Raw genomic sequence first — 14,015 nt, forward strand, 5'->3', positions numbered from 1 at the left:
TGGCCGGCGAGGAGAAGACACCTCCCCTGTGCATGCACCAGAACACGCGGCGGTTCTGCGCATGTGGCAGAACATGCCGGCGATGCTGCGCATGCGCGGGACCACGCCGGCCGTTCAGTGCCGGTTGGTGCAGCGTCAACCCCTCCCCGCCAGCCTAGCCCCTGGAAGTAGGGAGGATTGCACAACTTCCGAGTGGCCCAATGCCTTAGTGGTTCGGGCCGTTCTTGGCGCCGGCGCCGGGCCATCCCGCCGATTGCGGGACAATCCCGCCCATGGTATTTTAGTCTATGGAGGGGGACGAGACAGGGGTGTCCACTCTCCCCACTACTGTTTGCCCTGGCCATAAAGCCTTTGGCAATGGCACTGGAAGCCTCGAACATTTAGCGGGGGATAGTAAGAGTGGAGGGTGGAACATATGGTCTCGATCTATGCGGATGATTTGCTCCTTGATAAACAGACGCGTTGGGCGGAATTGCAAGAATTATGGGGATACTGGAGGAATTTGGTTCACTCTCAAGTTACAAACTGAATATGAGCAAGAGTGAGGTTTTTGCGATCCAGACAAGGGGGCACTAGAGGAGACTGAGGGGATGCCGTTCAAAGTGGAGTGAGGGAGTTTTACGTACCTGGGGATTCAAGTGGGAAGGGACTGGGGTCAGCTGCATAAACTAAATTTGGGCAGATTGATTGAACAAATGAAAGGGGACTTCCGTAGGTGGAACATCACCAAAAATCTATCCTGGTCCACTCACGTCGATGCTATCACCAAGAAAGCCCAACAGCACCTATACTTCCTCAGGAAACTAAGGAAATTCAGCATGTCCACATTAACCCTTACCAACTTTTACAGATGCACTATAGAAAGCATCCTATCGGGCTGCATCACAGCCTGGTATGGCAACTGCTCGGCCCAGGACCGCAAGGAACTTCAGAGAGTCGTGAATATCGCCCAGTCCATCACACGAACCTCCATTGATTCCATCTACACCTCCCGCTGCCGGGGGAAAGCAGGCAGCATAATCAAGGATCCCTCCCACCCGGCTTACTCACTTTTCCAACTTCTTCCATCGGGCAGGAGATTCAGAAGTCTGAAAACACGCACGAACAGACTCAAAAACAGCTTCCTCCCCACTGTCACCAGACTCCTAAATGACCCGCTTATTGGCTGACCTCATTAACACTACACCCTGTATGCTTCAACCGATGCCAATGCTTATGTAGTTACATTGTATATCGTGTGTTGCCCTATTATGTATTCTCATGTATTTTCTTGAATTTTGTTTAATTCCTTTTCTTCCATGTACTGAATGATCTGTTGAGCTGCTTGCAGAAAAATACTTTTCACTGTACCTCGGTACACGTGACAATAAACAAATCCAATCCAATCCAATTCAATGTTCCTGCTGTCACTGGCGGGGAGGGTACAGACTGTGAAAATGACAGTCCTCCCAAGACTGCTATTCGTGTTTCAGTGCCTCCCAATCTTCATCCCCAAGGCATTTTTAGTAAGTTGAATACGACGATCTCGGGTTTTATATGGGCCAGGAAAGCCCCGAGGGTGAAGAAGGTCCTTCTTGAATGGGGACGCGGGAAGGGGACTGCTTGGCCCTTCCGAACTTTATTAATTATTACTGGGCGGCTAATATATTGATGGTTAGGAAATGGGTAGTGGGGGAGGGGTCGGTGTGGGAGCGAGTGGAAGCGGCATCTTGCAAGGGCACTAGTCTGAAGGCTTTGTTAACAGCACCTCTGCCATTCTCGCCGGTGGGTACTCCATAAGCCCAGTGGTAGTGGCAGAACTGAGAGTGTGGGGGCAATGGAGGCAGCACATGAGATGGGAGGGGGGCTTCGGTCTCATCACCGATCTGTGATAACCACCGGTTAGCTCCGGGGGTGCTGGATGGGGGTTTCAGGAGGTTGCAACAGGCAGGGATTGAGAGATTTTGGGACCTTTTCATTGAGAAGGGTTTCCCAAGCCTGGAGGAGCTAGAGAAGGAGTTTGAATTACTGGGTGGGAATGGGTTCCGGTACCTGCGGGTGCAGGATTTTGTCTGGAGGCAAGTCGCGAGCTTTCCTCTCCTCCCACTAAGGGGACTACAGGATAAGGTGTTGTCTAAAAAAGGGTTGGGGAAGGATGGGTCTCGGAAATATATAAGGAACTGATGGAGTGGGAAGGGGTCCCAATCGGGGAGGTGAAGAGGAAGTGAGAGGAAGAGCTGGGAGGAGAATTGGAAGTCGGGTTAAGGGAAAAGGCCCTGAGGAGAATCAATGCATCCTCATCATGTGTCAGGCTTAGCCTGACCCAGTTTAAGGTGGTCCACATGTGACTGTGGCCCGGATGAGTAGGTTTTTTGAGGAGGTGGAGGTGTGGGTGGTGGGGGGGAAGTCCTGCGAATCATGTACATATGTTTTGGGGCTAGTCCGAGGCTGAGGGGATTTTGGCAGGGATTGTCAGATGTCATGTCAGATGTTCTGGAAGGGAGGGTGACTCCGAGCCCAGCGATGGCAATATTTGGAGTATCGGTAGGCCACGAGCCCAGGACGGGGGAGAGGCTGACTTTTTGGCCTTTGCCTCCCTGGTGGCCCGGAGACAGATTTTGCTGGGATGGAGGGATTCAGAGCCTCCAAAGTCGGGGGTTGGGTCAATGACATGGCAGGGTTTCTCAGGCTAGAGAAAATTAAGTTCACCTGAAGGAGTTCGTTGCAGGGGTTCACTTGGAGGTGGCAGCCGCTCATCGACTTCTTCAATGAGAATTGACCATCAGCAAGGGGGGATGTATGGGGGGGAAGGAGAGGCATGGAAGTGACGATTAAGGGCAAGAAGTCTAATGTATGGGTAGTTAGGATTTAGGGCTGAGGGGCGTTGGGTTTGTTATTGTGGGTTTTTGGCGTGTGTTGGATCTCTCTTGCTTAAAATGTTAGAATTATAAATGCCTTCATAAAATATTTTCTAAAAAAAATTACTCAGGTGGGAAGCGTTTGTGGGAACAGTGGCTATGATCTCGCTATCAGGTGTATGTGGTGGTGCAGGGTCTAGGGGGAGAGTATGCAGGAGCCCTCAGAAAGACCCCCATTAAATGTCCAATGAAAGAGTGAAGATTTCTTTAAAAATTACTAACCACGTGCACTCTTCTGGAGGCTGCTAAGTCTCATTGCTGTCAACATATTGGCGAGGTCATGTCCTGAGATCATTGCAGTGGGGCTTGAACACATGACCTTCTCACATTGAAAGGAATGCTACCTCTGAATCATGGCTGACATCTTCATAGTCTTCACCTTGTATTTTCACCTAATATGTAAGTTTGAAGGATCTTGTTTTTCCAAACTGCCGTTAACCTACTTTATTTAGTAAAGCATTGATAAAATATACCTCTAAATAATTCATCCTCAGCCTAACCATTAAAGTGCCAGCGTGTGGACAGTTGAATGAAGTTCCTTTGCTAATTTAACGGAGGGGCTTAAACAACAATTTCAATTTTTAAATTTCTATCAATTTATTTTCATTTCTTCCATCAATCCATTTTTCCCTCACCATAATCTCCCCTCCACTATGGCCATCTGTTGCCTGTTCCAAGTTTTCCTTTGACATACTGCTGCCATTAACACATTCTAATCTCTTAATGTGCAGGATCAGCACCCTTCTTAGTCATTATCACCACCATTTACATTCCCATTGCATTTTTGTCCATGACATATTTGTCAATTTCCACCTATCCCTGGCCCTGGATCCAGCCCAATTCCACCACACAGCACCTCCCCCCACAACAGTATAAATCTCATCCTATTTTCAGCCCTCTCCAGCTTTGACAAAGAGTCATCCAGACTCAAAACAATAGCTCTGTACTCTCCCTACGGATGATGTCAGGTCTGCTGAGATTGTCCAGCATTTTCTGTTTTAATTTCAAGCTACTCATTTCCTTTTTCTCTTCAAAAAGAGTGACATTGCATTTTAGTTAACTTTCTCCTGCACAGCCTTGATTCTACTGCCTGTTTTAGAGATGAGCGCAAGTTTGCAAATTAACCTTTCAGACAATTGTTGCACACGCATCAACGCCAATGCTTTTTCACGCGTCAAATTAAAATAAAATGAAAATCGCTTGTTGTCACGAGTAGGCTTCAATGAAGTTACTGTGAAAAGCCCCTAGTTGCCACATTCTGGAGCCTGTCCGGGGAGGCTGGTATGGGAATTGAACTGTGCTGCTGGCCTGCTTGGTCTGCTTTAAAAGCCAGCAATTTAGCCCAGTGAGCTAAACCAGCCCCTTTAAAAATTTAAACCCCCCAAAAAAACCTAATGGGATAAAATATCAACTTGGTAGTGTAGTGATTTTAATCTATCAATAGATAGTTCATGTTATCACTGTGTAATCAATCGGAAACGACTTGGCGGGATGTTGAGTTTAATCACAGTTTAAGACAGGATATAATACACTCTTAAACAGCAAAAAATGTTCAACCGTGACAAGTTATGAATACTGGTCTGGATCATGTAGGACTGCAGGAATGCTCAAACACATTTTTTTTCTTCCTCCACTTCCCTTCTCAGCGCCCAAGTCTTCATGAAGCACTCAGGGATGTTTAACCATTCCCCACTGCCTACAGCACTGAGCACTTCCAAAATCTCTTACCTGATATCACTTTTTTGGGGGTAGACCTAGATGGATTATTGGCAAGGTCTTTTCATCCTATGATGACAACGCTCCGCTGTTTGGAGTCATACCTGGCACCAGGGAAGATGATTGTAGTTGTTGGAGGCCAGTCATCCCAGTTCCAAGACATCACTGCAGGGGTTCTTCAGGGTAGTGCCCCAGGCCCAACCATTTTCAGCTGCTTCATCAGTGATCTCCCTTCCATCATAAGGTCAGAAGTGGAAATGTTCGCTGATTGTTGCACAATGTTTAACGCCATTCGTGACTCCTCAAATACTGAAGCAGTTCATGTCCAAATGCAGCAAGACCTGGACAATATCCAGACTTGGACTGACAAGTGGCAAGTTACATTCACGCCTCGCAAGTGCCAGGCAATGATCATCTCCAAAAAAGAAATAATCTAACCATCGCCCTTTGACATTCAATGGCATTACCCTCGCTGATATCCTCACTTTTAAAATCCTGGCGGTTACCATTGACCAAAAACTGAACAAGACTAGCCATATAAATACTGTGGCTATAGGGCCAGGTCAGAGGCTAGGAATCCTGTGAAAAGTAACTCACGCCTTGACTTCCCAAAGCCTGTCCACCATATACAAGGCACAAGTCAAGAGTGTGATGGAATATTCCCTACTTGCCTGGATAAGTACAGCAGCCCAGCTAAGACAAAGCAGCCCACTTGATTGGTACCCCTTCCACAAACATTCAATCTCTCCACCACTGACAAACAGTGACAGCTGGCATACCATCTGGAAGGCGAACTACAGGAACTCAGCAAGGTTCCTTCGACAGCACCTTCCAAACCATAACAATTAATCTCTAGAAGGATCACAGCAGCAGATACCTGGGAGCACCACTATCTGTAAGTTCCCGTCTAAGTCACCTACCATCCTGATTTGGAAAAATATCGCCGTTCCTTCACAGTCTCTGGGGTCAAAATCCTGGAACTCCCTCCCAAACAGCACTGTGGGTGTATTTACACCTCAGAGAGGGCAGTGGTTCAAGAAGGTCGCTCACCAACACCTTCTCATGACTAACCAGGGATAGGCAAAAATGCTGGCCTAGTCAGCAGCGCCCACATCCCATGAATGAATACAACTTTTTAAAAAAATTATTTTCTTTCAAAATACCTCATCAAACGTTGAATTTTTAATCCAAACCTTAATTTGAAAATCCTGTCTTTAATGCTGTTTACTTCCTGTTAGTTTCTTGAGCCTTTGCTATTCCCTTCTGGCACTGATCAATCACTCTTACCTCAACTTTCCCTCATTGAATCTCTGACCGTTTTAACCTCCTAGTAATATCCCATCTCCGGCATCAAATTTACTCCCAAAGGTTCCATTATTTGTATCTATTCTACTCATGGGCTGGTCAGAACACTTGGAACAAACAGCTCATAATGGACATTCAGCTTGGCTGTTCTCCTTTCTTAGCAAACTGTTGACCTGTGACATTATTGGAAGTAATTTCTATTTTACTTCCACTTACTAATGAACTTCAGTGTGATTTGGACAAGCTGAGTGAGTGGGCAAATGCATGGCAAACGCAGTGTAATGTGAGATTATCCGCTTTGGTAGCAAAAGCAGGAAGGTTGATTATTATCTGAATGGCAATAAATCAAGAGAGGGGAATATGCAGTGAGACCTCTGTGTCCTCGTACACCAGTCATTAACAGTAAGCATGTCGGTGCAGCAGGCAGTAAAGAAGACAAATGTTATGTTGGCCTTCATAGCGAAAGGTTCAGGAGCAGGGATATCTTGCTTTCATTATAAAGGGCCGTGATGAGGACACACCTGGAATATTATATGGTTTTGGTCTTCTTATCTGAGGAAAGATGTTCTTGCTATAGAGGGAGTGTGGAGAAAGTTAATCAGACTGATTTCTGGGATGGTGGGACTGACGGATGTAGAGCAATTGAGTCGGTTGGGGTTATATTCATTGGAGTTGAGAAGAATGAGGGGGCAATCCCATAGAAACCTATAAAATGTGAACAGGACTAGACAGATTCGATGCAGGAAGGATGTTCCAATGATGGGGGTATCCAGAACCAGGGGCAAGGTCTAAGGATACGGGGTAAACCTTTTCAGCTGAGAGAAGTCTTTTCACCCAATGAGTGATTTGTTACCAGAAGAAGCAGTGAGACCAAAACATTATGGGGGCAATTTAGCGGAAATATTTCAAAGGGCGGGATTTACTGACCACCCTGTCATGTGTTTCTCAGTGGGAGAGACGGCCCGCCAGCCTCCAGATTTCCCATTGACAGCACCCCCGGTTGCTGGGAAACCCATGCGCTGGTGAGGGACTGGAATTTTGCGCTGGCATGAATAGCCAGTAAATCCCATCCAAAGTGGGATGTTTCTCGATAGTGGCCCGTATTCAGCAGCACTTCGTGTCAAAAATGAGCCCTCACGAAATTCTCAACTTTACTGGCTCCCTCGCCATCTGATTCGCCTGACTTGCGTGTCAGCTTCTCGTTGCTAACAAGATGGAACTGCTTTTAAACACTCCCTCACCACACTCTCCCAGTCAACACAACAGCTATCACCCCCACCTTCAACCAACACAGAGATACAAACCTCAGTGGGCGACATTAGTGGACAGGCTTTTGGGTCACAATCTGGTGAGCACCATATAGCTGCAGGTGCACATCAGGTGGAGGCAGGAACATCCAAGGAACATCCAATGGAGACGGCAGTTAGAGGTCTGCTAGATCCCAGGAATCAGTTGAATATCAGTCTGATGATGAGCCTCTGGGCAAGGTTCTCCCAGAGGTGATGCAGATGATAGGACAGAACCTTAAGTTTCAGGAGGCGGTGTCAGTGACGTGCAAGTCACTGAAAAGCCGACTGGAGGAGTCCCAAAGGCTTCAGGTGCAGGAGATGGTGCCAACAATGCATGGCCTTAGGCCAACACTGCTCGGGTGGTGAACACAGTGATAAGCCTAGAGCATAACGTCCACGTCTTGAGTACTGGTGCCAAGGTATGGCTCAGTTTGTGACGGCCATAGCTGAGTTCCTCAACATCAAGTTCCAGTCGATGAGAAACATGTCCCAGAAGCAAGTGGACATTGCCGAGGCACTGCAGAGCATGGCCCAGTCACTGAGGAGCATCACTGCAGGCATCGTTACCATGTTGCAGACAACGGGGAGCCTCCAGGACTGGTAGAGTCAGATGACTCAGACGCTTCTGAAGTTCACTCCAGCTTCCCCTACGGGCACTGTCAGGGAGAAGGAAGTGCTGGAGGCCAACCCGGGGCCTGCCGCCAAGGAGATGAAGGCGGTCTCTAGTTCTTCCGCATCTCCCCCTCCTGACACCGGCGCCTCTCAAGGGCAGTGGGCAGAACAAGGTGGCACTGCGACACTTGTGACACCAGTAAGTCGGCTGGGGCCCTCCGGCTCCGGGCCCTCTAGAGGATGTCCGCCAAGGACAACAAAGGCCACAGGATGTGGAAAGCAGCAGGTTGCCCCCACCTCTGTTGTGCATCCTGGGAACAAACCTAGACGTAGCACTAGATCACACAAGATCAAGAAGAGTGAGGAGAACTGGGTGGGCACTGTGAGGTTCACTATCGTAGTTAGGGGGAATGGAAATGTAAAATTTTCACGATTAAAACGTAACACCTGATACATTTGAAGCCTGTGTCACGTTAATCTTCACAATGGCCTGCCTGCTCCCCTCCCCCTATTGCCCTCTGCTCCCCCCACCCCCCAGGGCACAGTGGTCGCAAGATCAAAAGCCCCCAATGCCGACCCTGTTCAGAGGATGAGTGTGAGCCCGTTGTCAGCAAAGAGGCAGGGGTCAGACTTGTGCAGAAACTGTGAAGCATCCAGGTTTTCCTCACAACGGGCTATCATCACTCCCCTTCCTTGTACGGTGACCCGCTGACAGTGCCAACACAGGCCCAAACCCTGGAGTGATGTTTAGAGGGTGGAACAGAATGGGCGAGAAGGGGGCAGGGAATGGGGGAGGGGGTGGGGGGAGGGCGGCAAGGGAGGATTGGTGTTGAGTGAGTAAAATAGGGGAGGGGTGATTGGGAGGAAGGAGGGAAATGAGAAGGAGGAGGGGGGATGATGGGGAGGAGGGAAATGGGGTAGAGGGAGTGAAATGGGAGGAGGGGGATTTGTTGGGGGTTGAGCTCATGGATGCAACCTCGTCCTATGAAAATCTGGAAACAATGAGGGCTTTCCTACTCCGACTTGCATGTTCTCCAACCTCTGACTCCTCCTCAGGCTCGACCTCCAGCCCCTCCTGATCTGTCACTTAGATGAGACGGCCTGTCCATCCTCCTCCTTCTCCAGCATGTCGCCCCGCTACTGTGCCAGGTTGTGGAGGACACAGCAGATCACCACAAAGACCACCTGGGAAATATACTACAGGGCATCTTCAGCAGTCCGATGCTCCACTCAATGACAGCATGGGTGGTAACATAGGCCTCGTTATATTGGGTCTTTACCTCGGTCTCAGGCCTCCGCACCGGCGTCATTAGCCATGACCTCATCGGGTATCCCTTGTCCCCCACGAGCCAATCTGCCAGCCTGGAGTGCCCCCTTAAGACAACGGGGATCTCTGGGTGCCCCAGGATGTAGCTGTTAGAACATAGAACAGTACAGCACTGAACAGGCCCTTCGGCCCTCAATGTTGTGCCGAGCCATGATCACCCCACCCAAACCCACGCATCCACCCTATACCCGCAACCCAACAACCCCCCCCCTTAACCTTACCCTTATTAGGACACTACGGGCAATTTAGCATGGCCAATCCACCTAACTCGCACATCTTTGGAGTGTGGGAGGAAACCGGAGCACCCGGAGGAAACCCACGCACACAGGGGGAGGACGTGCAGACTCCACACAGACAGTGACCCAGCCGGGAATCGAACCTGGGACCCTGGAGCTGTGAAGCATTTATGCTAACCACCATGCTACCCTGCTGCCCCACCCTTGGTAACGGGCACACGCATGCATGATACAGAGGTGGGGGCCGTGCACGATCAGAACAATCAAGGAATGGAACCCCTTCCTGTTAATATAGGGCACTCCCTGATGCCTCCGATGCTGGCAGGGCAGCATGCATGCCATCGATGCCCCCTGGATTTGGGGCACCCAGCGACAGCAGCCTTTGCACTTTGGTGGGCCTGGTCCAGGTTGAAGGTTATAAAGCCTGATGCCTGGGCATGCAGAGTATCCGTCACCTCCCAGATGCACCTGTGGACTGTAGATTGTTAAATGCTACGCTGGTCCCTGCTCGAGCCCTGGAATGACTCGGTGGCATATTAGTCGAGACTGCGGTGGCCTATTTGGCCATCGGGATAAGGTGTTCTCCCCCGCAGGGCTCCACATCCATGAGGACATGGCATAGGTGCCTCATTGTCACCCTGCAGAGGTGTTGTCTTCTGTGGCACATGGTGTCTGTCAGCTCATTGAATGATCCACAATGCCTATATACCTGGAGCCATTGCTGACCTTCCCTTCTTGGTCCCCCCTCAGCCTGATGGGCAGCCGGCTCTTCAGGGTATGTGGCGCTCCCCTGCACATGGGATGCTGCCTCCAGCCTGCGACACCACTGCTCCCTTCTCCGATGTCCGCCAGCCTCGGCTGCCACCAGTAACATTAAGGCAGCCCCTGCAGGATCAACACCCACAAACATGTTTTGATCTGGAAGGAATTAGAGAAGGAGAGAGACCAACAATTAGTTGGAGTTTCCATCCTGAGACACTCAGATCCTCCAAGTCTCCCCCACCCTTACATATCCCGCCTTCTCTCAGAGTGCCATCCAGCGAGCCAGTTTTGCTGGCAAACCTTTCTCTATACACTCACTCCCGGCCACATCAGGAGCCCCTAGACTGCAGACCCCAGACCTCTGCCAGGAACATTAGGGAAGCCGTGCTCAGCTGCCCACCACTGATCCACGTGCTTACCCTATGGCCACGAGAAGATTCACAGCGGTGAAACCTGCTCTTTAGTGTTTGATTGTTGGCAGTCGCCTCTGTGGAGCAAACACTCATCGAGTTCATGCACACTGCTCAGCCATCAAAGTCCGTTTGACATGCCGTGCACTAATCATCCTCTGGGACATGGCACATGTTCCCTTGAGGAGGGACTTGAGAGTTGAGGAGTGTGAAGTGTTATCACAGCTAACAAGGCAATTTCTTCATTTGAAATAGCCATCAGATGTGAAGTTGGAGGCTGCCCACAGTCAAAGGAGATGAAATTGACTTTCAGGATAGAAGCCACAGCAGGGCTCTGTCGTGGGAGTGGTTGGTAGGACGCACTGTCTCCAGCTTGGTTCCCCTGTTATGGGTCTCCACAATATTTAAAAATGGCTTGAAGGCCCCTCACAGATGCAAAACCCCTCACCCCCCTGCCCAGGTGCAAGCCCGACCTAGAACCCTTCCAGCCCCTGACTAAGTCCAAACCCCCTGAGGTGTAGCTCATGGCCACCAACCTCTCCCCAAGCACTGGGGCAGGACTGGAGCCCTTGATATACATGTTGGAAAATGGAAATGGCTACTGACCTCCTAACTTCCCTTCAGAAGTCGTAGCGCCAGTTCCACGTTTTGGAAAAAAAAGAGTACTGAATGACGGCCACATGATTTCTCGCTGGGGCGTCGGGTAATTCCCAGGAGGCTGCAACATTCAACTTCAATCTCGTTAATGAGATTAATGAAATGAATGCAAATGAGGATTAATAATCTCGCTATTTTTTGGGCGTGATCCTGGATTCGGCACCAGGAGCGAGCTGGGTAAATTGCAAAATGGTTTGCACCCACCTCGAACCTCGATTTTGGCCTGTCTCACTATTCACGAGGTGCGCCCCGATCCTCACCGGGCACAGCAGTGGTTAAATTGCGCCCTGTATGTGTTCGAGAAGGAGTTAGATATAGCGCTTGGGCTAATGGGATCAAAGGATGTGGGGAGAAAGCGGGAATAAGTTACTCGGATGATAAACCGTGATCATATTGAAAGCCGAGGCAGGCCTGACTGGCCGACTCGTGCTCTTCTTTTCTATGTAACTCATGTAAGCACCTCAGAAAAGTCAAGCACAGCTTTGTCGCATGTTTGCTTTAAGTATCAACTGATGTCCCACCCGGCCTTATCTGCCCATTTAGGGTTTTTAGACTAGGTACTGGTACTGTTGCAATCATCTGTAATTAATTGTTCCACTGTATGTGTTTCTGTGTAAATTAAACCTTCAGCAATTTCCAGTAAACAAACTCACAGCGCTAACATATTCCTATTTCAGGTCGATTATACATACATGCCAGACATATGGCTAATTTCTAACAGTAGCTCAGCGAATTCAGTTGCACCAAGAAACCATAGTGGTGGCTTAACAGAGGTGGGATCTTCCTTGCCATCCCAACTCACCCACCACCCCTCAGGTAAACCACCAACTTTAGAAAGGACTGCCCTTACACCGATACAATTTCTGCCTGTAATTGGATGAGGGAGACTCATGTGAAAATGTTACACCGTCCGCAGATCCCACCAAGCTTCAGATACAGGTTTGATCCTGCTGTATCCTTGATGTGCCTAAAGTGCCAGGTGGTCGTGGGTGACTACATACACTACACCCTACTGGTCATGTGTACTTAAAGAGCTTGAAAAGATTTTTGACATGGCCTTAGAATTTGATCCTTTATTCTTGATTCTGGGGCTCCCAGACAGGAGAATGATTCACATTAATGAAAAAAGGTTGTATAATATCCTAACCTTTGTGGCATGGAACAACTTCCTTTGCTCCTGGATTAGTATAAGTATCCCTCAATTCAGAATTGCCACCAATTTTTATGGAATGTAAATGGATGGAGTTGCTAACTTGCACATTCTGTTCAAAAGTGTATTCCAAAAGGTATGGGACCCCAATCTCATATGTATAGGTTCCGCTATGTCTGACTTGATTACAATCAGTTATATGGCACCATTTTGATTTCGCTGTGCGTGAAGGTGTGCATTGTATTACCATGTTTACATGGCCTTATCCTCTTCTCTCTTATTCTCTAGTTTATCTGTGTTTTTTTATATTGCATAGTTGGAGACACTAAGTCTAAGAACCGACTGATATTATGAAGTCTTTTTTCATTAACGTCAATTATTTTTCTGTCTTTTTCTATACTCATGTATAGAGATGTATATATACCGTGCTGTACCAGATTTTGAGGGTTTGTTGCGTTATTTTTTTAAAATACTCTAAGAAAATTCTGTCTAAAAAGAAGGGCTGACCTGCAGTGATTGCACGCCAGAGGCAGTGTTACCGAGGTAAAGGTGGGACTTCCACTCCTCATTTCGCTCTCAGGAGCTGCCAGCAAGTCTGATTGGCTGCTTCTGAGATGTCTCAGCAGCGCCAGAATGCAATGATGGCCGCTGGTGGAACTACAGGTATTCAGAGAAGAAGGAAGGTGGATACCAGATGCAAAGCTAAGTTTGGCATTTTGGAACAGGGAGAGATTGAGGCGCCTTGCAATGGGGTGGGCAATGTGTTGGAGGTGGTGGGGTAGGGGCGGTTTTGGGTTCTAGATGGATAAGCACACAGGTGGGGATCCATCTTAGTGGTTTCCCCCTGATGGGCACAAAGGATCCTCCAAAGGAGTTTGTCCCACCTCCTCTCCCTTCCTTCCCACATTTTAACGTCAAGTTGGGGAAGTAGCAATGTGGCCACTTTCCTTTGGCCATCCTCTGCCTCTTATGTTATGGTGCTGGATGTGGAAATAGGCCCTTCAGTGGCCTTTACTTGGCAACTAAATGGCCTTTGCTCACCGTAGCATGGGGGCAGCTTGGGGGTGGACGGGAACGGCTGAGCTGGCCGCCCATTTTATTTTACATGCCCATCCTGCATTCAATGCTAGTGGACATAATCAACTGTGATGTAGTACTAATATAGATTCAATAAAGCACTTTGTAATTCCAGTTATCACACCCAGGACCCTAGGAGCTAAAGGGAACTTGTTACTGAGCTGGATGATCAGCCATATTGAATGGCACAGCAGGCTAGAAGGGCCAAAATGCCCACTCCTGCATCTATATTCTATGAAATAATAATTTCCTTTGCTTGGTATGGTATCCTTTTACTGATTTTGATGTTTTGTCTCATGAAAGATTAATCTTGTATTGAGGACAGAACATAATTAAATATATTTATATATTTGAAAATAACATCTTGCCAAGTACAGAACTGTAATGCAGTATTTTTCAGATACTTATAAGCAAAGTCACCATTAGGTCACTATTCAATATTTACTTTTATAGTCTGAAATGAGAAATATTAGTGACAGTAATATTTATGGAGGAGACAGTGCTGATAGGGATCTTCCTTTGATTCCAGCTTTTCAGAAAAACAGCACTGACTTCAGGCTGGACTTAACTTCACTCT

General features: G+C 48.3%; 1 protein-coding gene across 1 annotated transcript in view; it reads left to right on the plus strand.

The window, feature by feature from the left end:
* The window catches only part of LOC119978902 (adenosine receptor A1-like), a 148,090-nt gene that overhangs the window by 61,986 nt on the left and 72,089 nt on the right, over nucleotides 1-14,015 (plus strand). The gene's annotated exons all lie outside the window — the stretch shown is intronic.

This window comes from Scyliorhinus canicula, chromosome 15, assembly GCF_902713615.1.
Source record: "Scyliorhinus canicula chromosome 15, sScyCan1.1, whole genome shotgun sequence".
NCBI lineage: Eukaryota > Metazoa > Chordata > Chondrichthyes > Carcharhiniformes > Scyliorhinidae > Scyliorhinus > Scyliorhinus canicula.